The 20,867-nt window shown below is 44.2% G+C and overlaps 1 protein-coding gene across 1 annotated transcript in view; it reads left to right on the top strand.

Moving 5' to 3' along the window:
- The first annotated feature begins 1,587 nt into the window (after positions 1-1,587).
- STRA6 (signaling receptor and transporter of retinol STRA6) overlaps positions 1,588-20,867 on the top strand; it is a 122,624-nt gene continuing 103,344 nt past the window's right edge. Inside the window, exon 1 of the mRNA XM_077472386.1 lies at positions 1,588-1,746. The gene's annotated coding sequence lies outside the window, so the exon portion shown is untranslated. The remainder of the gene's footprint in view (positions 1,747-20,867) is intronic.

The following is a 20,867-nucleotide window of genomic DNA, read 5'->3' as shown; positions in this document are numbered from 1 at the left end:
CCCTTCTTACTGCTAGGTGAAAGTGTTATCCACTACACCACTGTGCCGCCCCCATTTCTTCCTATCCTTCGATCATTAGAGTAGTTATATACACTTCTTCCTATCCTTTGATCATTAGAGTAGTTATATATACCTCTTCCTATCCTTCGATCATTAGAGTAGTTATATACACTTCTTCCTATCCTTCGATCATTAGAGTAGTTATATACACCTCTTCCTATCCTTCGATCATTAGAGTAGTTATATACACTGCTTCCTATCCTTCAATCATTAGAGTAGTTATATACATTTCTTCATATCCTTCGATCATTAGAGTAGTTATATACTCCTCTTCATACCCTTCGATCATTAGAGTAGTTATATATACCTCTTCCTATACTTCGATCATTAGAGTAGTTATATACACTTCTTCCTATCCTTCGATCATTAGAGTAGTTATATACTCCTCTTCATACCCTTCGATCATTAGAGTAGTTATATATACCTCTTCCTATACTTCGATCATTAGAGTAGTTATATACACTTCTTCCTATCCTTCGATCATTAGAGTAGTTATATACTCCTCTTCATACCCTTCGATCATTAGAGTAGTTATATATACCTCTTCCTATACTTCGATCATTAGAGTAGTTATATACACTTCTTCCTATCCTTTGATCATTAGAGTAGTTATATAGACCTCTTCCTATCCTTCGATCACTAGAATAGTTATATACATTTCTTCCTATCCTTCGATCATTAGAGTAGTTATATACACCTCTTCCTATCCTTCGATCATTAGAGTAGTTATATACACCTCTTCCTATCCTCTGATCATTAGAGTAGTTATATACTCCTCTTCCTATCCTTCGATCATTAGAGTAGTTATATACACCTCTTCCTATCCTCTGATCATTAGAGTAGTTATATAGACCTCTTCCTATCCTTCGATCACTAGAATAGTTATATACATTTCTTCCTATCCTTCGATCATTAGAGTAGTTATATACACCTCTTCCTATCCTTCGATCATTAGAGTAGTTATATACTCCTCTTCCTATCCTTCGATCTCTAGAATAGTTATATACATTTCTTCCTATCCTTCGATCATTAGAGTAGTTATATACACCTCTTCCTATCCTTCGATCATTAGAGTAGTTATATACTCCTCTTCCTATCCTTCGATCATTAGAGTAGTTATATACACCTCTTCCTATCCTCTGATCATTAGAGTAGTTATATATACTTCTTCCTATCCTTCGATCATTAGAGTAGTTATATACACCTCTTCCTATCCTCTGATCATTAGAGTAGTTATATACACTTCTTCCTATCCTCTGATCATTAGAGTAGTTATATACATTTCTTCATATCCTTCGATCATTAGAGTGACGGCCACATTCAGGTATACTCTACAATAGTTCTGGGATCTAAAAAAGAAGCAGATGAGAGTGGAGGTATGTCAGGAAGTTGGTAATGCTGCTGATGTAGTGTTCTTAGTCCTACCACCACCCACACCCCCCTTTCCTTGGATAATATCCACTACCTCCTTGCTGCGCGGGGTGTAAAGTTCTACCCCCTCCCACTGAACTTTGCCTGCTCTGTCTGGGCACTCTCCCCCACCTCCTCATCTCAGATAAAGCACCCCCCTCCATAACTTCCAGTCTAGAGGAGTGAATAGAGCCTGCTCACATTTTCACGATTCAGATCACAGGTGTTTCAGCTGCTCTGCATTGTCCGGGAGGGCCACAGCTTCCAGCAGCCAAGGTTGGTCTTTGCACGGGGGACTGACAGGTGGATTCCTATTCTAGGCAGGCTGGGCTCGTCCTGTGCTGCAGTGTACAGTGGGGTAAGGGGGATGTGTGTAGTATAGCGATCAGGCTGTCAGGATCAGTGCATTCTAGAATCAGGCACAGGTGACAACGTCTAAACGCACACAAAAGTTATGTTGTTTTGTGTCACTTAGGAAAAATATAATGTAAGATAGTATAGCACTATATTAGAATTATAGACAGGCACATTGGGGGCCATATAATTAGGCACTTTCAACACAATTTTGTGATCTGTAATAAGAGAACACCCCATGGCATGTACATTGTTAGTACCAACGCGTGCGAAAAATCTAAGTAGTTCTTATTTGCAACACTTTTAGGGCTCATTTAGGCTTGTAGTTAGAGGACATTTAGGGCCAGTTCACATCACAGATGCGCAGTCCAGATGTGTTTCTCCATATGTATTTTTTATGCATCTCGTGTGTTTTTGATGCATTTTCAATGTGTTCCAGTGCGTTTTTTACCTCTTGTTTTTTTTTTTCTATAATGCGTCCTGGTGCGTTTTTCATGCAGTTTCAATGCCTTCTGGTGCCTTTTTGATGCAGGTTCTATGTGTTCCAGTGCGTTTTTCACATTTTGTTTTTTTTCCTTTTTTTTTTTGCTATAATGTGTCCTTGTGCGTTTTTGATGCAGTTTGCCACATTCCAGTGCAGTTCCTTGCAGAAAAAATGCAGCATGTTCTGCTTTTGTTGACTGTACCGGAACACACTGCCATGGTGTGAATATTGCCATTGAAATCCATGTAACCTACTGTCCAATCCATGCATTTTTGATGCAGTAAAAAAAAAATTGCACTAGACTGCATGTGATGTGAACTAGTGCATTTTTCCCCTCTTGTTCTAAAGTTACCTTCTTTTTTTTGCTGTAAGGGCCAGTTCAAACCAGATGCAGTTCAGCGCATATGTATTATTTATGCGTCTCGTGTGTTTTTGATGCATTTTCAATGCGTTTTTCACGTCTTTTTTTGGGGGGGAGGGGGGCTTTTTGCTATAATGCTTCCTGGTGCGTTTTTGATGCAGTTTGCCACATTCCTGTGCAGTTCCTTGCAGAAATAATGCAGCATGCTCCGATTTTGTTGACTGTACTGGAACACACTGCCATGGTATGAACATTGCCATTGAAATCCATGTAACCTCCTATCCAATCCATTGCAGTAAAAAAATGCACTGGACTACATGTGATGTGAACTAGTGCATTTTTCCCATCTTGTTCTAAAGTTTCCTCTCTTTTTTTTGGCTGTAAGGGGCAGTTCACACCAGATGCAGTTCTGTGCGCTTTTTTCCTGCACTAAAAATGCATGCACAGTGTTTTCCATGTATTCCAATAGCTCTAGTTCACACCATGCAGTCAGTTTCCGTTGTGAACTAGAGCCATTGGAATACATGGAAAACACAGTGCGTGCATTTTTTTTTAGTGCAGAAAAAAAGTGCATGGAATTGCATCTGGTGTGAACTGGCCCTTAGGCATTCTGGTGCGTTTTATATGTTTTCCGGTGCATTTTTTATGTATTTTGCCACATTCCAGTGTAGTTCCTTGCAACAAAAAAAATGCAGCATGTTCTACTTTTGTTGATTGTCCTGGAACGCACTGCAGTTGTGTGAACATTACTAAGGAACTCCATGTAACCTACTGTCCAATCCATGTTTTTTTGATGCAGTAAAAAAAACGCACTGCACTGCATGTATGTGAACCAGTGCATTTTTCCTCTTTTTTTTCTAAAGCTTCCTTATTTTGGGCTGTAACGCATTCTGGTGCGTTTTTCTGCGTTGTGTTGCATTTTTTATGCATTTTGCCACATTCCAGTGAAGTTCCTTGCAGAAAAAATGTTCTACTTTTTGTTGACTACACTGGAACGCACTGCTATAGTGTGAAATTTTTTTCATTAAAATCCATTACCTACTGTCCATGTGTTTTTGATGCAGCAAAAAAAAAAACTACTGTATATGATGTAAACCATCCCTAAAAACATGCATTTGTAGTGCCCCTTAGGCAAAGGCAGTGGACAGGGGTGTCACATGGTGCAGTCATGATGCTTTGCCTTGTGCTCTGGCAAAAATGATCGCTCCTAGCACATTTATCGGGCAGTACCGCTGGCAAGAGTGGCCCACTCAAGCGAAAAGGGAAACTCCGCAAACCCCGTGCAATGCATGTGGTTGCGGAGCATTGGTGCAGCATTTACTGGGTTAAGCAGGCAGTGTGGAGGCATCATTGTGCCTCCTAACTGCCTGTTAAATACTTCTGAAAAGCGATCTAAGGGCGCACATTTAAACGCAGCCTTACTGTATAACGCTATTGTTGCGACGCATTCATAAAAAAAATACGGCCATATCAGTGAGGAGCAAAGTGGGGGTAAATACGAGCTTTTCTCTGTTGGAGCAAATCTATGATTGTGTCAGATGCATCAATATTGGGGTTGATTTACTAAAGGCAAATAGACTGTGCACTCTGAAAAGTGCAGTTGGTCCAGACCTTAGTAAATGAGCAGAAATTCTGCTGACCTCCATCATCCAATCACATGCAAGCAAAAATTTATTTTCCTGGCATGTGATTGGGTATTCTTTGCGAAGGGAAGCTTTAACTAATTAATATATATATATATATATATATATATATATATATATATATATATATATATATATATATATATATATATTCCATGTACTTTTGATTCCACCTGTAGCAGACAAGCCCTATGCAATGAAGGTGTCATGCGATTTATAACATCTGCTGAGAAATAATGGAGAAAAAAGTCTTTAAAGGGAATCAAAGTAAACAAAGAAGAACGCCGCGGGAGTCGTAGCAATTCATTAATTAGCTAAAGTACATGTTTGTGCTGAGTCTGGAAGAACCTGGATTAATAGTTACAATGTACAGGATTCTCCCTGGGTACGGCCACCTTGAATAATGAGTTCCTTACTCTTTGCAAATGTCTGGTATTGCGTAGGAGATTTAAAGAAAAGAGCAAACAGTGATTTTCCACTGCTGGCTACTCGGCAATAGCAGGCACGCTGCAACAGATTTATTTTATATGTATTGTTTAAGTGGAGAAGCATGAACAATAAGAAATTCCTGCTGCTTGGAGCAGTGATAACCCAGATGACAGGACTCAAAAGGGAAGAAGTCCCCAGACATTGATGCTATATCGTCATGGAATTCTGGGATCTGGCTTGCCATGGTTTTTAAATGGATGCAAAAAATTTGCTATTTTTTTATTTTTATTGAAGAAGATAGTCCTTCCAATCTTTTTTTATTTCGCAGGTTCGCTTTTTAGGAAGTCTAGGGACATCCTCTGGGAAAAGGGGGTCATTTCTGCAGCTAAATTCCAGTATCATCCAACACAATGGGGTTGATTTACTAAAGGCAAACCCACTTTGCAATACGAGTGCACTTGGAAGTTCAGTCACTTTAGATCTGAGGGGAAGATCTGAAATGAGGGGAAGCTCTGCTGATTTTATCATCTAATCATGTGTAAGCTAAAATGCTGTTTTTTTTAATTTCCTTGCATGTCCCCCTCGGATCTACAGCAACTGCACTTCCAAGTGCACTTGTAGTGCAAAGTGGATTTGTCTTTAGTAAATAACCCCCAGAGTTATCCCCATATATTAGAGACTGGCCATAGGCAGATGATTAGTCAGCCTGGGCTGCTGTGACCCGGCCAGATGTGGCAGTGCACCCATAGAGCCATAGTCACCCCATCCTTTCCTATTCCCTATAGAAGAGGGAAGATTTGGTGCTGTCTCTGAAGGCTCATTCACACCGGTGCATCCAAGCGCACGCACTTTTTTGCATGTTCCTGCATGTTCCAGGGCATCACAATTTAGGGCAGCCCATTCATTTAAAAAAAAGTGCACGCACAATTTTTTAAATCACGCCATACCCAAAGACGTGGTGCGGCAGTACCATGCGTTTTGGCAGGCGCAAACACATATTTGTTTTCTAGATGCACGGGGTTGCCATTAAGACTGAATTAACCTTGCATACGTTTGCAAATAGGGCATGTGTTTTTGTTGTGTGGTGTGGGAAAACACACAATTTTACAATTTTGCACGCATTCCCGCACCACTTCGGGTGTGAACAAGCCCCATAGAGATTTTTCAAGTTAGAAAATATCCGTTTGTGTTAACAAGTACTCCTAATCATAAGTGTGCGCAACCTATTGCATTAGGGTGTGCACCCCAAAGCTCAAACACATATGCATGTGTGTGTGTGTGTGTGTGTGTTTATATATATATATATATATATATATATATATATAGATAGATAGATAGATAGATAGATAGATAGATAGATAGATAGATAGATAGATAGATAGATATAGATATATAGTATAAACACATGCATACAGTATATAGCAGTAGGGGGGTGGGCAGTGTCAGTAGAGCAGTGGACGGTCAGTATGGCAGAGATTGGTGCCAGTAGTCTGTTTTTTATTATTTTTACTTTTTTACAAATTTATTTCTTAATTATTTTTTACAATTTTTTTTAGAATCATTTTTTTTTTTGATTCTTTACAATTTTTTAGGAGCCCCAGCTTTGGTGAAATATCTCACTTTTGAGACAGAGAAAGGGACCAAGGAAATATATCCCCTTTCTCTGCAGCCAAGAAGCAGGGGGAATTTGTGCAGCAGAGGGTTATTAGGGTGTGCCCAGGCACACCTGGCACACCCTGTGTGCATGCCTATGCTTCTAATATTTGCAAATAGCAAGTTAGAGAAACCCTACACAGCCCGTGCATTTCTGATCCCATTCAATAAGTATGTGGCCGTGATCAGAACCAGGTCGTGTGCGGTCACGATAATACGCTTGTATGGTACATTCTGTGATAACAAGGAAACAAAGTGCATTGGAACTTTATTCTGCCGATAACTTTTACAGGTCTGTGTTATTATATTTCTAGCCAGCTGTGTTATTTATTAACTGCTCCAAATTGTCTTGTCTATTAACATGTTATGATGCGTTATCTCTAGTGGTGATGATATCTGCTAATCACAGATAAGTAGAGCAATGGTAGAAACCACGTTGTGTGAGTGTATTACACAACCTCCTACTACCATACAATGAATAGAGGATCTGACTGAAGATCATACTCCGAAGGGCTTATTCATGCGAAATATCCAAAATGCGTCCAATTGGTATGATCCTAATGGCAGGGAGGTTGGCAGAAAGGTCTTACTTGTTTTTTGTATGCATGTAACATTTGTGCAATGTTCACATGAGAACAGTGTCCAGTGTACAGGGATTCTATTGGCTGCTGCTGCTAAGGCTGACATATCGATATCAACAATCTGTAAAGATAGGGTGCCGCTGATTGATCTGAATGAGTCATTGATGCACCAGCAGCACTGATTACACATTGTTCATATTGATGCCCGGCCTGGATCAATAATGGCAGCCATTAGGGTCCATGTACGCTGTCCACTGTAGGCGTATAAATGTTAGAATAAATGTTTGTAAGCATACAGCATATATTACAGCCAAAATTACGGCCCTGTGCCTTGTGTCTTATTATTTTTTATTTTTTAAGCTGCTAAATGTAACTTTGTGAATGGGCCCTAAACTAGTAAATAGCTGCAAACACATGCACAAAACTACACGCTATTCACGGTGTATATTAGGGATCGACCGATATATTTTTTTCGGTGCCGTTATGAGACCGATATTTCAGCCACCTCTCTGGCCGATAGCCGCGATATTGTGTGCTGATATTCTGTACATTTAAAAAATATATTTTTTTTATCACTGTTATTGCTGTCATTAGGAATATAAACATCCCTTGTGACAGTAATAGGCTGTGACAGGTACTCTTTATGGAGGTATGAGGGGTCTATAAGACCCCAAACCCCTCCTCTGCACTTAAAAGTATTCAAAACGTCAAGATCGGCATTTTTTAATACTATATATTATATTTTTTAAACTTTTTAAAAAAAAATTGTAAAAAAATAAAAATAAAAGTCAACAGATACAAATACTGCAGCTGCTGACTTTTAATAATCGGACACTTACCAGTCCCGGGGTCCAGCGACGCGGGGGCAAGAAACCCCACTCGTCTCCCCCTCCTCTCTGCTGTGCCGGCATAGTCACTGTGGGCTCATGCGCGAGCCGCGCGGCGTGCCCTGACTGGCCGGGCAATCATCTGGGACCTGTGACGTGTCCCAGATGATTGCCAAGAGGGAGGGGGGAGAGGTGATCTCCCTTCCGGTGATGTGGAACCATCTAAAAAGAGGGTATCCACTCCCCCCCCAAAAAAATTACATGCCAAATGTGGCATATCAGGGGGTCACCTTCCCTTAAAGTGGAAGTTGCATTTTTGAGTGGAACTCCGCTTTAAGATGCCAGTAATCCTGGAAATTATGTCATGATGTCACTTCAGGGTTACTGGATCCGAGATCCGAACGCAGCATCGGCTTTATTCGGGTCTTCGGCCAGCGGATGCGCCGGTGGTTGCTCGGGCCTCCCGGTGGGACGGGAGAGCCTGGGCGAGTGGCGGAAGGTGGCAGAAGTGGGGGTTGTCCCCTCCTGCTGTTTGCAATCACAGCCAAGAGACTGCTGAGCCGCATCGGTTTTTATTACAATAAAGCCAACTGTCCGCTCTAAAGAATGGTATCGGGGTGATGCCGGCAGCTGCAAGCATCCCAATGGTAAAACTGTTTGTGCCCGATACTTTAAAAAAAAGTGAATATTGGCTGCCGATAATCGGTCAATTCCTAGTGTATAATATGTCCATGTGAATGAGCCCCACGAGATCACCTCTTCACCCTGCAGGGGCAATCATAGGTCAGTGCATGTCATTGCAGGACCTGTTATGCCCCGTACACACGAGTGGACTTTTCGACATCCAAACTCCGACGGACTGAGTCCGGCGGACTATCCGATCGTGTGTGGGCTGCAACAGACTTTAGCGAAGCTAAAGTCTGACGGACTTTAGAAATGAAGCATGCTTTAAATTTTCCCGACGGAACTCCGCCGGACCCGGTCCCCTTTGAAAAATCCGCTCGTGTGTGTGCTACTCCGACGGACTAAAACCGAAGCTAGGGCAGCTATTGGCTACTGTCTAGGAACTTCCTACGTCGAATCCAGTCGTACGTCATCACGTTCGACTCCGTCGGAGTTTGGTGTGATGGTGTGTGGTCAAGTCCGTTCGGTCGAAAAGTCCGCCAGAACTCCGTCGGAACTCCGGCGGAACTCCTTTGGAGGTCTGTCAGACTTCGTGTGTACGGGGCATTACTTTCCATAGACAATGCAGCACAATGCCTGTGTATCAGCAACTAAATAAGGCGAAATTTCCCCAATATCATTCTCCCATGATACTTGTTGTAATTGCTGTACTCACAACAATAAAGGTTGGCACATTTAAACTATAAGGCTCCATTCACACCTATCCATTTTGGGAACATGTGCAGCAATGCATGTGTTTGTGCACGTTCGCGGAAAACCATGAAAAGCATGGCAAAACGCACAATGCGCTTGCGGTGACATTATTTTTTTAATGCCACCCCAAACCCGGCAAAAGGACACACTCTTTGTTGTGTCACCTCTTTGTTGTGAAAAATGCACCAAAATGCACGAGTCAAAAATGTGTGCGGCACAGTGCCCAAAAAAAGGTGCAGGAGCTACTTTGGCACATTTGTCATTTGCTGAAAGAAAAAAAAATGGCTTCATTCCCGCATCAATACATTTATTGGAGGAATCCCTCCTACAGCGCGGGAGGATTTATCAGCAGAATACAATGAAGGGAAGAAAACTGATCAATTGATCGGTGTTGATGGGGAATGCCTCTCACATTACTATTGTGTTTTGCCAATGGGGAGCATGGGGAGCTTTACCCACCGGCAGACTAAAATGATCACTGCCGGTAAAAAAAGGTAAAAAAAAACTCAGATTGTACTGAATTTGATTGATAGACTGATTTCAGTACAACCCGCCTGCCAAAGACGGATCAAAGTTCAGCTGGTTCAACAGAAATTTCGATCCACCTATGACTAGCTTAACACACTTCCTGTCCTGAGGTGACAACGGCCACTCATATGTATCTAGGGGTTGTCACCCTAGGCTGCTCTCTTGATTTGAACAGAAAACACCTCTTCCTCTCCCTTTCTCAAGTATATAAGGGGAGCTGTTTTGTAGTTCACAGAAAATAGCTGAGAAAGCTGATAGCATTGGGGTTGATTTACTAAAGGCAAATGGACTGTGCACTTTTGAAAGTGCAGTTGCTCCAGAGTTCAGTAAATGAAGTGAAGCATCACTTTACAAAGAACAACCAATCACATGCAAGGATTATTTAACCACTTGCCGCCCGCCCTATTACAAATTGACAGCGGCAAAGTGGTTTCATTATCCTAACCGGACGTCATATGACGTGATTAGGATAATGAGCCGCTGCGCGCCCCCGGGGGCGCGCATCGCGGCGATCGTTGTTGCGGGGTGTCAGTCTGACACCCGGCAACTACGATCTCGGTAAAGAGTCTCCGACGGAGACTCTTTACCATGTGATCAGCCGTGTCCAATCACGGCTGATCACAGTGTAAATGGGAAGAGCCGGTGATCGGCTTTCCCTCACTCGCGTCTGTCAGACGCGAGTAGAGGAGAGCCGATCGGCTGCTCCTCTGACAGGGGGGGTCTGTGCTGATCGATTATCAGCACAGCCCCCCCCGAGGATGCCCACACTGGACCACCAGGGACACCACTAGACCACCAGGGAAAAGGTAATAAAAATCCATAATCCTCCCTAGACCACCAGGGTGCCAGTCAGCACAATGGGTGCCAATCAGTGCCCATAATGGATGCCAATCAGTGGCCACAATGGGCATCACTGATTGGCATGCATTATTGTTTGGCACTGATTGGCATCCATTACTATAACACCGATGCTGCCTATGAGTGCCCACCTGTGCCGCCTATGAGTGCCCACCTGTGCCGCCTGAGTGCCCACCTGTGCCGCCTGAGTGCCCACCTGTGCCGCCTGAGTGCCCACCTGTGCCGCCTATCCATGCCCACCTGTGCCGCCTATCTATGCCCACCTGTGCCGCCTATCTATGCCCACCTGTGCCGCCTATCCATGCCCACCTGTGCCGCCTATCCATGCCCATCCGTGCCGCCCATCCGTGCCAGCTATCAGTGCCAATTTGTGCCACCTATCAGTGTCCGTCCGTGTCGCCCATCCGTGTCGCCCATCCGTGTCGCCCATCCGTGTCGCTCATCAGTGCCGCCTATCAGTGCCACTTCATTGGTGCCACATTGGTGCCCATCAGTGCCACCTTATCAGTGCCCATCAGTGTAGCCCCATCAGTGCCCATCAGTGAAGGAGAAAACATACTTATTTACAAAGTTTTGAAACTGAAACAAAAAAAAACATGTTTTTTTTCAAAATTTTCGGTATTTTTTTATTTGTAGCGCAAAAAATAAAAACCGTAGAGGTGATCAAATACCACCAAAAGAAAGCTCTATTTGTGGGAAAAAAATGATAGAAATTTCATTTGGGTACAGTGTTGTATGACCGCGCAATTGTCATTCAAAGTGCGACAGCGCTGAAAGCTCAAAATTGGTCTGGGCAGGAAGGTGTTTAAGTGCCCTGTATTGAAGTGGTTAAAGAAAAAATAAGCATTTTTGCTTGCAGGCGATTGGATGATGGAAGCCAGTAGAGCTCTCCCTCATTTACTACGCTCTGGAGCAACTACACTTTCAAAAGTGCAGAGTAAATGTGACTTTAGTAAATCAACCCCATTGTTTCAGTTCAGCACACAGGAATTTATAATGACACTGGACTTCTAGCAAGTTCAAAGAGTGTTTTTGTACTAATAGAAAATATGCTTAGCCTAATAAAAGGAAAACTGATGAAGCAACCACATCTAAGGAATGTTAAAGCGGAGTTCCACCCAAAAGTGGAACTTCCGCTTATCTGATTCCTCCCCCCCTCTGGTGACACATTTGGAACCTTTCGGGGTGTAGGGGAAGGATTCCCCCATTCACATCAAATGTGTGGATGGGCGAATTGGTACATTTTTCTTATTCAACAAGCTGGTTGAACAAAAAAAAAAAGCAACCATGTATGGCATTCCTCACTGTAGTGCAGAGCGCTGTGGGCAGGAATGTGTGCACTAAGGCCGGCCATAGAGGGTTTGAATCTCAGCCAATTCAGCCAGTGTTTTGCCAAAAACTGTCCCCCCATCGGATAGTGTCTGCCCCGTACTGTGCAGGCGCATCGCTTGCGCATTACGGAGGACAGGGAGACTCTGAAATATTCCAAAGATGAACGGCGCCTGTGCACTGTGTCCAGGTTCAAGCCCCACCATCCAAGTGGACATACGGTAGCACTTAGTAAGAGGGCCCCTCGTGGGCTCGCTTCGCTCGCCACGCTCGCCACGCTTCGGGCACGGCCTCGCTTTGCTCGCCAGGCTTCGGGCACGGGCTCGCTTCACTCTGCAATTTTTTATTCTAACTCTATGTCCACTTGGATGATGGGGCTTTGGACTCAGTGGGCAGGCACCGTTCATCTTCTGAGACCTTCGGAGTCTCCTTGTCCTCCGTACTGCGCAAGCGCAGTACAGGGCGGACACTATACGATGGGGGACAGTATTCGATACAATGCCGGAACTGACCGATATCCAAACTATGTATGGCCAGACTGAATGTAACCAAGCTGATCGATCAATTTAGGCTTTCTTTTTTTCTTCAATTGATTTTCGGGGTGTGCAGCCTTTATAGACCCAGTGGGTATGTTCGATTCTCTTTTTTGATTAATTTAGGTACAACCAGCCTGCCGGATTTTACATGCAATTATCGCTAGAGGCTGGTATGGCCACTAGGGTTAATCACTGTTTTCTAGGTGGGGATAACCTCCCCCATCCCCGTCAATAGAAAACAATAACAACTCGTGGTTGCAGGAAAGAAATCTGCTCCGTCTATGGCCGGCCTTACACTAAAGCCGAATTTATCCAACATTTAACCCAATGTTGTTCAACCTTTTTTCAATAAAGGCACCCTTTAGAATTATGCACAATCTCAAGGCACCTCATTCTAAAATTTAAAAAAACGAAATTAATAGTTTTACATACTGAAAGAACATCCATGCACGTAGAACACCCAACGTTTAGGGGGTTTATTTTTCCGAAGCAAATACATCTTTGCAAACTGGTACTGACTAGTATTCCAATGTTTCTCCCCCTCATTCAGCTAATGGGACCCCAAATGCTGAAGGAGAAGGGCAGGGTAGGGGGCAAACAAGGATGCTGTACAGGTGCCCAAACTCTTCCTTATCAACTGATGAAGTCATTGGTTGTTAGGACGCTGGCAACTAGAATGCTGTAATGGTCTACAATGAAAACCAGGCTTGATCCACCCGCTGGATTATATGCACATTTTTGGGCAATGTTTGCCCTGAGGAAACCTGAAGGCACACCAGGATGCCTGGGCGCCCTGGTTGGAAAATGCTGCTTTAACCCCCCTAGCGGTAATCCCGAGTCTGGCTCGGGGTAGGAATATACTGATAGGAGCGGTAACCCCGAGCCAGACTCGGGATGGCTTCGCTCGATGCAGGGGAGGACACAGGGAGAGTTACTCACCTTGTCCCCTGGATCCAGCGATGTCCTCCGTGCTGTGTGAGCGAGCCGTCCTCCGCTCGATTCACAGTGCCGAATGCCGCCGAGCTCCGTTCCCTGCGGCGTTACGGTGCACGGGAGCGGAGAACGGCGGCAAATTCAAAAAAGTAAAAACACTCAAAACACACACAGTACTGTAATCTTACAGATTACAGTGCTGTATTAAAAAATACACACCCCCTTTGTCCCTAGTGGTCTGTGCAGTGCCCTGCATGCACTTTTATATTATAAATACTGTTTTTTACTGCCTGGAATTTGGAGATTGTCCATAGCAACCAAAAAGTGTCAATTTTTCAGTGTTTTTGGATTTGATTACATTATTGAATAATTTTTATTATTCTTTATTATATTATAAACTTTATCATATCCGGGATGTCTGCTAGACTCTGGTTTGAACAGATTTAAGAGCGTTATTCCTAAGAATTACAGGACCACAAAATAAAAGCCAGATTTCCGTGCAAAATAATTGTACCGCTTTCAGCACCTAATTCCAGACTGAATCATACCGCCAGGGAGGTTAAGCAGTACTGTTGATTATGTCATCAGGAGACAAAGTGAACTTGTCCATTGTTATATGCTTAGTCTATACAGGCATACCCCACTTTTAAGTACACAATGGGGTTTATTTACTAAAGCTGGAAAGTGTAAAATCAGGCTCACTTCTTCATAGAATCCAATGAGCTTCCAGGTTTTATTACTAAAGCTTAATTGAACAAGCTGGGGTTAGAAGCTCATTGGTTTCTATGCAGAAGTGAGCCTAATTTTGCACTTTCCAGCTTTAGTAAATAAACCCCATTGTGTACTTAAAAGTGGGGTATGCCTGGCTAATATGGTTATTTAAAGCTCCAAAAAAAAATGAATTTAAATAAATCTGTGGTCACGGCATACACTTTCATTTGATAACATCAGCATTGTAACAATACAAACACTAGTTATATTTCATAATTCAATATAAGCTTACTTGAAAAATCTCCTTTCATGTTGTCAGTGCTGCCTGTCTGCTGTCCATTTCTTCTTCCTGCAATCCCTACATGCTTTACAGCTTTTCCTCTGCTGTTTACTTTCAATTTCTAAGGACTACATATCCCATGGTACCTTGCTGTCTACAAGAAGAGCTTCCTGTACTGACTCTGCCTCCTGAAGCTCCTCCTTTCAGCAACTAGGTCAGAAGACAGGTGTAACAACATATTCGGTGACCCATCGCAGTTTGCTACTGAAGTGCTGTTCTGTCGCTGCCATCTTGCTATACCCCACACTCCTCCATAGAAAGGATACACTAAGAAGGGGGACATGTTGTTACACCCACTGGAGTTTTGCATTTTACACGTATTTATAACAGTAAAGTCAGTTTATATAGTGAAATACAGGACTTACAACTCTGTCTGACTACTTAGATCTTAGATGTTGAATTTTAAAAGCAGCGGCAACCCTGCTCATTTCACAGGTTTACTAATCTGACAGAAATTTGCTGCTTTTAAAATTCAACATCTAAGCAGTCAGACGGAGTCCTGTATTTCACTATATTAACAGACTTTACTGTTATAAATACGTGTAAAATCCATAACTATGGTGGGATGTCTGCTTCCCCCTTCTCAGTGTATCCTTACTTTGGACGAGTGTCGGGTGTAGCAAGATGGCGGCGACGGAACCTCACTTCCGTAGCAAACTGCGATGGATCGCCGAATATGTCGTTACACCGGCTCTGTGAAATGTGTGACACAGCAGTGCCTATTCAAATGCAGTAGTGACTATGTGTCACAACAGTCAAGGAAGTAAATGTGTGGGGATCTCCAGAAAGTGCTTTTTTTACCACTACTACTAATTATATTGGCTTTTAGAATTTACAAATGCAGCAATTTACAAATTGGACAAAATGTTTATCACTGTAAAACACTTTTTGATAGATAAGTAAAGAATTTTATATGCAACGATATACAGTAGAATGACAGTAGATCAGACCAAAATGGGGGACAAATGAGAAAGGACAATCAGGAAAATTCCCTCGAAATCAGAGACAGTTGGGAGCTATGAGTGACCTAATATGGTCACATGTTACATGCAGCTGCAGGGGAGAATCTCCTACTCACAGTTCATTGGCCCAGCAATACATCTAACTTCTGGGTTCAAAATCAACTCAGCTGGGACCCTGTTACAAGAATTGATAGGAATTGATTGTCCAATGGGTACATTTATTCCAGTAAAAGCAGTCTAATAGGGGATTTCTCTTGCTTCAGTCTTTGAAACAGAAAGAGAAATGAAAACTTTCAAATGAAAGCAGAAAAAAAGAAAATTTGCAAGAGGTTTAGCCACTTAAGGACCGAGCCTCGTTTTGAGATTTGGTGTTTACAAGTTAAAATAATTTTTTGTTGCTAGAAAAAATAAAATGATATATATTTTTTTCAGGCACCCTAAAGAATAAAATGGCGGTCGTTACAATACTTTATGTCACGCCGTATTTGCGCAGTGGTCTCACAAGCGCAATTGTTTTGGAAAAAAATACATATTTTTGAATAAGACAAAGTAAAGTTAGCCAATTTTTTTTTATATTGTGAAAGATAATGTTATGCCGAGTAAATTGATACCCAACATGTCACGCTTCAAAATTGAATGACGACAAACTTTGACCCTTATTCACTTGACCACTGGGCACTTAAACCCCCTTAAATAACCAGACCAATTTTCAGCTTTTGGTGCTCTCACATTTTGAATGACAATTACTCAGTCATACAACACTGTACCTATTTGATTTTTTTTCCTTTTTTTCACACAAATAGAGCTTTCTTTTGGTGGTATTTAATTGCCGCTGTTTTTTTTTATTTTTTGCTCTATAAAAGAAAAAAGACCGAAAAATTCTGTAAAAAAACAGAAAATTGTTCCATACTTACCGTAATTTTCTTTTCCTGGTGCCTATCCATGGCAGCATACCTGTGACAAGCTCCGCCTTGGCTCCTCCCTCAGGACTAGTGAATATTATAAAAGAAAAGGTTAGTACAGCCCCCGCATTCTCGTTAATATAGAATACCGAGGGTGGGATTGTATGCTGCCATGGATAGGCACCAGGAAAAGAAAATTACGGTAAGTATGGAACAATTTTCTGTTTTCCTGGTGCCTCCATGGCAGCATACCTGTGACAAATAACTAGCTGAGACGGGTGGGATAATGCTTAGAGGTTTATTAAAGAATTTATTATTTAGAAGAGGCTAAGGCCGAAGTGATTGCCTGTCTGCCAAACTCCACTGAGGAGAGAGCTCCTGGGTCCACCCTGTAATGTTTCAGGAATGTGTGTTGGGATGACCAGGTTGCTGCCCGACAAATAGTTTCGATCGACACATTCGCTCTTGCCGCCCAAGAGGCAGAGACCGCTCTTGTGGAGTGCGCCCTGACCGCTGAAGGGGTCTCTAGTCCCTTTGTCCTGTACACCTTGTGGATGAGTTTGACGATCCATGAAGCGATCGTTCTGGCTGATGCCTCCTTTCCTTTACGTTTTCCCCAGGGAATTATGAACAGTCTGATGGAAGCCCGGAATGGAGCTGTGGCTTGGAGATAGCATTTCAGAGTGGAGGCGATGTCTAATTCATGAAGAGTGACAGAGTCCTGTTCAGAAAATGTTGGGAGTGCCCAGGGTTCTGACATGCTCAAGGATGAAGCGACCTTGGGAATGAACCCTCGTATTGTTCTAAGTTCCACTCTATCTGGGTAAAAAATAATATGATCCTGATCTGCTCCCAAAGCTTGGAGCTCTGACACCCGCCTGCCGGAGGTTATGGCTATCAGAAAGGCTAATTTTAAAGTTAGGTTCCAGAGTGATATTGAGTCCGAAGGGGCAAAGGGTGGATTGGCTAAGGACTCCAGGATGACCGTAAGGTCCCAAGTGGGAAAAGATTGTTTAGACGGTGGTCTGATCTTCCTGACGGCCTTAAAAAATTGGATTAACAATGGGTCCTCCGCCCATCTTCTACTGGTTGCTGCTGAGATCGCTGACACCTGTACCTTCAAAGTACTCAATGCAAGACCCAGGTCCAGGCCTGCCTGCAGGAACTCAAGAATTTGAGATGACGAAGGGGAACCTGGATCACAGTTTCTATCAAGCATGAAGGTCTTGAAGTTGTTCCATACTTTATCATATATGTTGTTTGTGGATGGTTTTCTTGCCTTGAGCAGGGTTGCGATCACCTTGTCGGAGCACCCTAGGGATTGGAACCTTTCCCTTTCAGTTGCCAGATGTGAAGGTCCAGCCTGCGGGGATCTGGGTGGGTGTGACATCCTTGCGACAGGAGGAGGGGTACTATTGGAACTTTGACTGGAGGACTGGTGCTCAGATCCATTGCCGTAGGGAACCAAGGCCTTCTTGGCCAGTATGGCAGAACCGCTATCACCGTCGATGTCTCCCTCACGAGTCTTGACAGGAACCTCGGTATGAGGGGCCGTGGGGGAAAAGCGTAGGCCCGATCGCATGCCCACGGGGCTGATAGGGCATCTGTTGCCTCCGCCTGGGGGTGCGGAAATCTCGAGATAAACCTTGGAAGTTTGGTGTTGGATGCTGTCGCAAAGAGATCTAGCTCGAGGGGCCCCCACTGGATCATTATCCAGTTGAAGATTTCCGGGTGTAAGGACCACTCGTTGGTGTCTGCGAACCTGCGGGAAAGGCTGTCTGCCCTTGAGTTGAGATGGCCGGGCAGATAGACTGCCCTCAGGTCCTTCAGATTCCTTTCGGCCCAGAGGAATATGGGCTCCACCTCGTTCAGGAGGGATCTGCTGCGCGTTCCTCCTTGACGGTGCACATAAGATACCGCGGCCCTGTTGTCCATCCTGAGGAGAACTGGTTTGCCCGAAATCTCGAACTCCAGGGCTAGCAGTGCAAGATAGGCCGCTCTGAGCTCCAGGACATTGGACACCACGCCTGCTGCATTGAAGGACCATCTCCCTTGTACTGAGGTCTTGTTGGAATGTGCTCCCCAACCAGCTGCGCTGGTATCGGTAGTAATTATGATCCAGTCGACATGCCCTAGCGGGCGAGACTTCAGAAGCGACTGTCTCTTCATCCACCAATGTAGACTCCTGAGCATCCGGGTTGTCAGGTGTATGGGTTGGGATAGATATCGTTTGTTCCACATTCTTAAGAACTCCAGCTGAAAATGTCTCAAATGCCAGTGGGCCCAGGGGACCATAGGGATGCATGATGACATCCGACCTATCAGGCTCAAACAATTTGAGGCTGTCAGGTGGGATCTCGAGCTCACCTTCTTCATCTGTTGGATAATGGAAGATACCTTCTGAGGTGGGAGAGACACTGATCCTTTCATTGTATTGAACAGGGCTCCCAGATAGACCATCTCTTGGGTCGGAGAGAGAAGACTTTTCTCGTAGTTTATCTTCCAACCGAAATCCACTAGTGTTGTTAACAGGATATCCCTGTGTTCTAATAACTGGGTTGGGTTCTTCGCCAGGAGTAGAAGGTCGTCCAGATAGTGATACACCCGGAGCCCCAATTCTCTCAGAGGTGCTATGATGGCAATCAGGGTTTTTGTAAAGACTCAGGGTGACGTGCAGAGGCCAAACGGAAGGCTCCGAAATTGGAGATGTACTTGCCCCACCGCAAATCTCAGGTATTTCTGGAACGTAGGGAGTATAGGTATGTGTAAGTAGGCGTCTTGCAGGTCTATTGACAACATCCAATCCCCTGGTTGGACTACGCGAATGATCGTCTGAAGAGACTCCATCTTGAACTTTTCCAGAAAAATGTAGCGATTTAGCCTCTTTAGGTCTATCACAGGTCTCCACCCTCCGTTTCTTTTGGGGACTAGAAACAGGGTGGAATAGAAACCTGAAAATCTCTCGGATGGAGGCACTGGAACTACTGCCCGTTGTTCCTGTAGGGAAAGAAGAAATCGCTTCAGAGCTTCCGCCTTTTGAGGAGATCTTGACACCCTTGTCGGAGAAAAATAGTCCTTGGGGGGTTGGTTTAGGAAGGACCAGGAATGACCGTGTTTGACTGTTGCAACTACCCAGGGATCCCTGCATTTTTGTTCCCAAATCTTTGAGAACTGTTTCAACCTGGCCCCCACAGGGATCACTTGGGCTGGCCTGGCGTCAAAAAGATTTTGATGGCTCCTGTGGGGTAGGTACCGGCCTCTGCCTCCTGGACTTGAGAAACGTAGACTGTGTGCTCTTCCAGTTGTGCCTGAAGCCTTTCCCTTGTCTTGATTGTCGGTAGTCCCTATTTTTGGAATATTGGAACCTTGGTGCAGAGGATCTGAAACGTCTAGATCGCCTGTCTTGAGGAAGTAGGCCTGACTTTCCGCCGGTGACCCGAGAGATGGCTTTGTCGAGTTTTTCCCCGAACAAGGCTTTACCGTCAAAAGGTATCTTGCACCAATTTTGCTTCGAGGCAACGTCCGCTGCCCATGGTTTTAGCCACAGTGCCCTTTTGGCCATTACTGTGTGAAGCATTGCCCTTGCGGAGCAACGAATGGAATCGATGGCGGCTTCTCCAATGAAGTCGGCTGAGAGCTTCAGCTCATCCAATGCCCTTATTATCTCTTCTTTAGGGATATCCTGTTGGATTGCCGACTCTATATTATCTGTCCAGACGCGTAGTGCGTTGGACACTGATGTCAGAGCTATTGCAGGTTTACAGGCATATCCTGCCATCTGATAGGCCTTCTTAAGGTCAAGGTCCATCCTTCTATCCAGAGGGTCCTTGAAGGAGGTTGAATCATCTAGGGGTAAAGTGACGTTCTTGGCCAGCCTTACCACTGCGGCATCTACCACCGGCGGGCCGTCCAGCATTTTGGAATCTGCCTCGGAGAGAGGGTATAATTTTCCCAATCGATTGGTGGAAAGTCTTTTGTCTGTCCTCCCCCATTCTTCCTCGATCACCTCCCTGATTTCCTCCATAAGAGGGAAGAAGGAGATCTGGCGCTTAAGGAAGGGGAAGTATGATTTGGACTTCCTGACCTCCACGTTGGAATCCTCCCAACCGATTGCTTGTTTAACGGCCTGCACATAGGGCTGGACCATGGCAAAGGCAAAGCCAGAGGCATCTGTGTCATCTGAGGAATCCTCTGAAATGGCCATTTCGTCCTTATGCTTAGAGGAGGAGGGAGGGAACAGACGACCACTTCCACTGGTGGATGGACCAGGAATGGAGGCCTCAGCCATCAGCTCCTGAGGAGGAGATGCCGGTTGTTGTGTCGGCCTTATAGCGACCAATTCCGTAAGGGAGTCTTTTACTGCCTTTTTAAGGAGATCTGCCACCTGTAGGCTCTCAGACTCTCTGTCTGCTGCATAGTCTCTAAGGCAATCTCGACAAATTAGTTTGTCCGGAAGTGGGGAGCCTCCGCAGGCCTGACATCTGGTAGGTCTAGGTCTCGGGGAGCGCGAATGACGGCGCCTCTTAGCTGAAGCTTTCCTGCCGCTTCTGTAATGCCCATGTCTGGGTGACCTGTCTCTGCTGTGACAG

Source organism: Lithobates pipiens, unplaced genomic scaffold (assembly GCF_037356315.1).
Source record: "Lithobates pipiens isolate NorthernLeopardFrog02 unplaced genomic scaffold, aLitPip1_a1.2 Scaffold_8, whole genome shotgun sequence".
Taxonomy (NCBI): Eukaryota; Metazoa; Chordata; class Amphibia; order Anura; family Ranidae; genus Lithobates; species Lithobates pipiens.
Note: the sequence above shows the minus strand (reverse complement) of the source record. Positions and strands in the feature narration are given on the sequence as shown.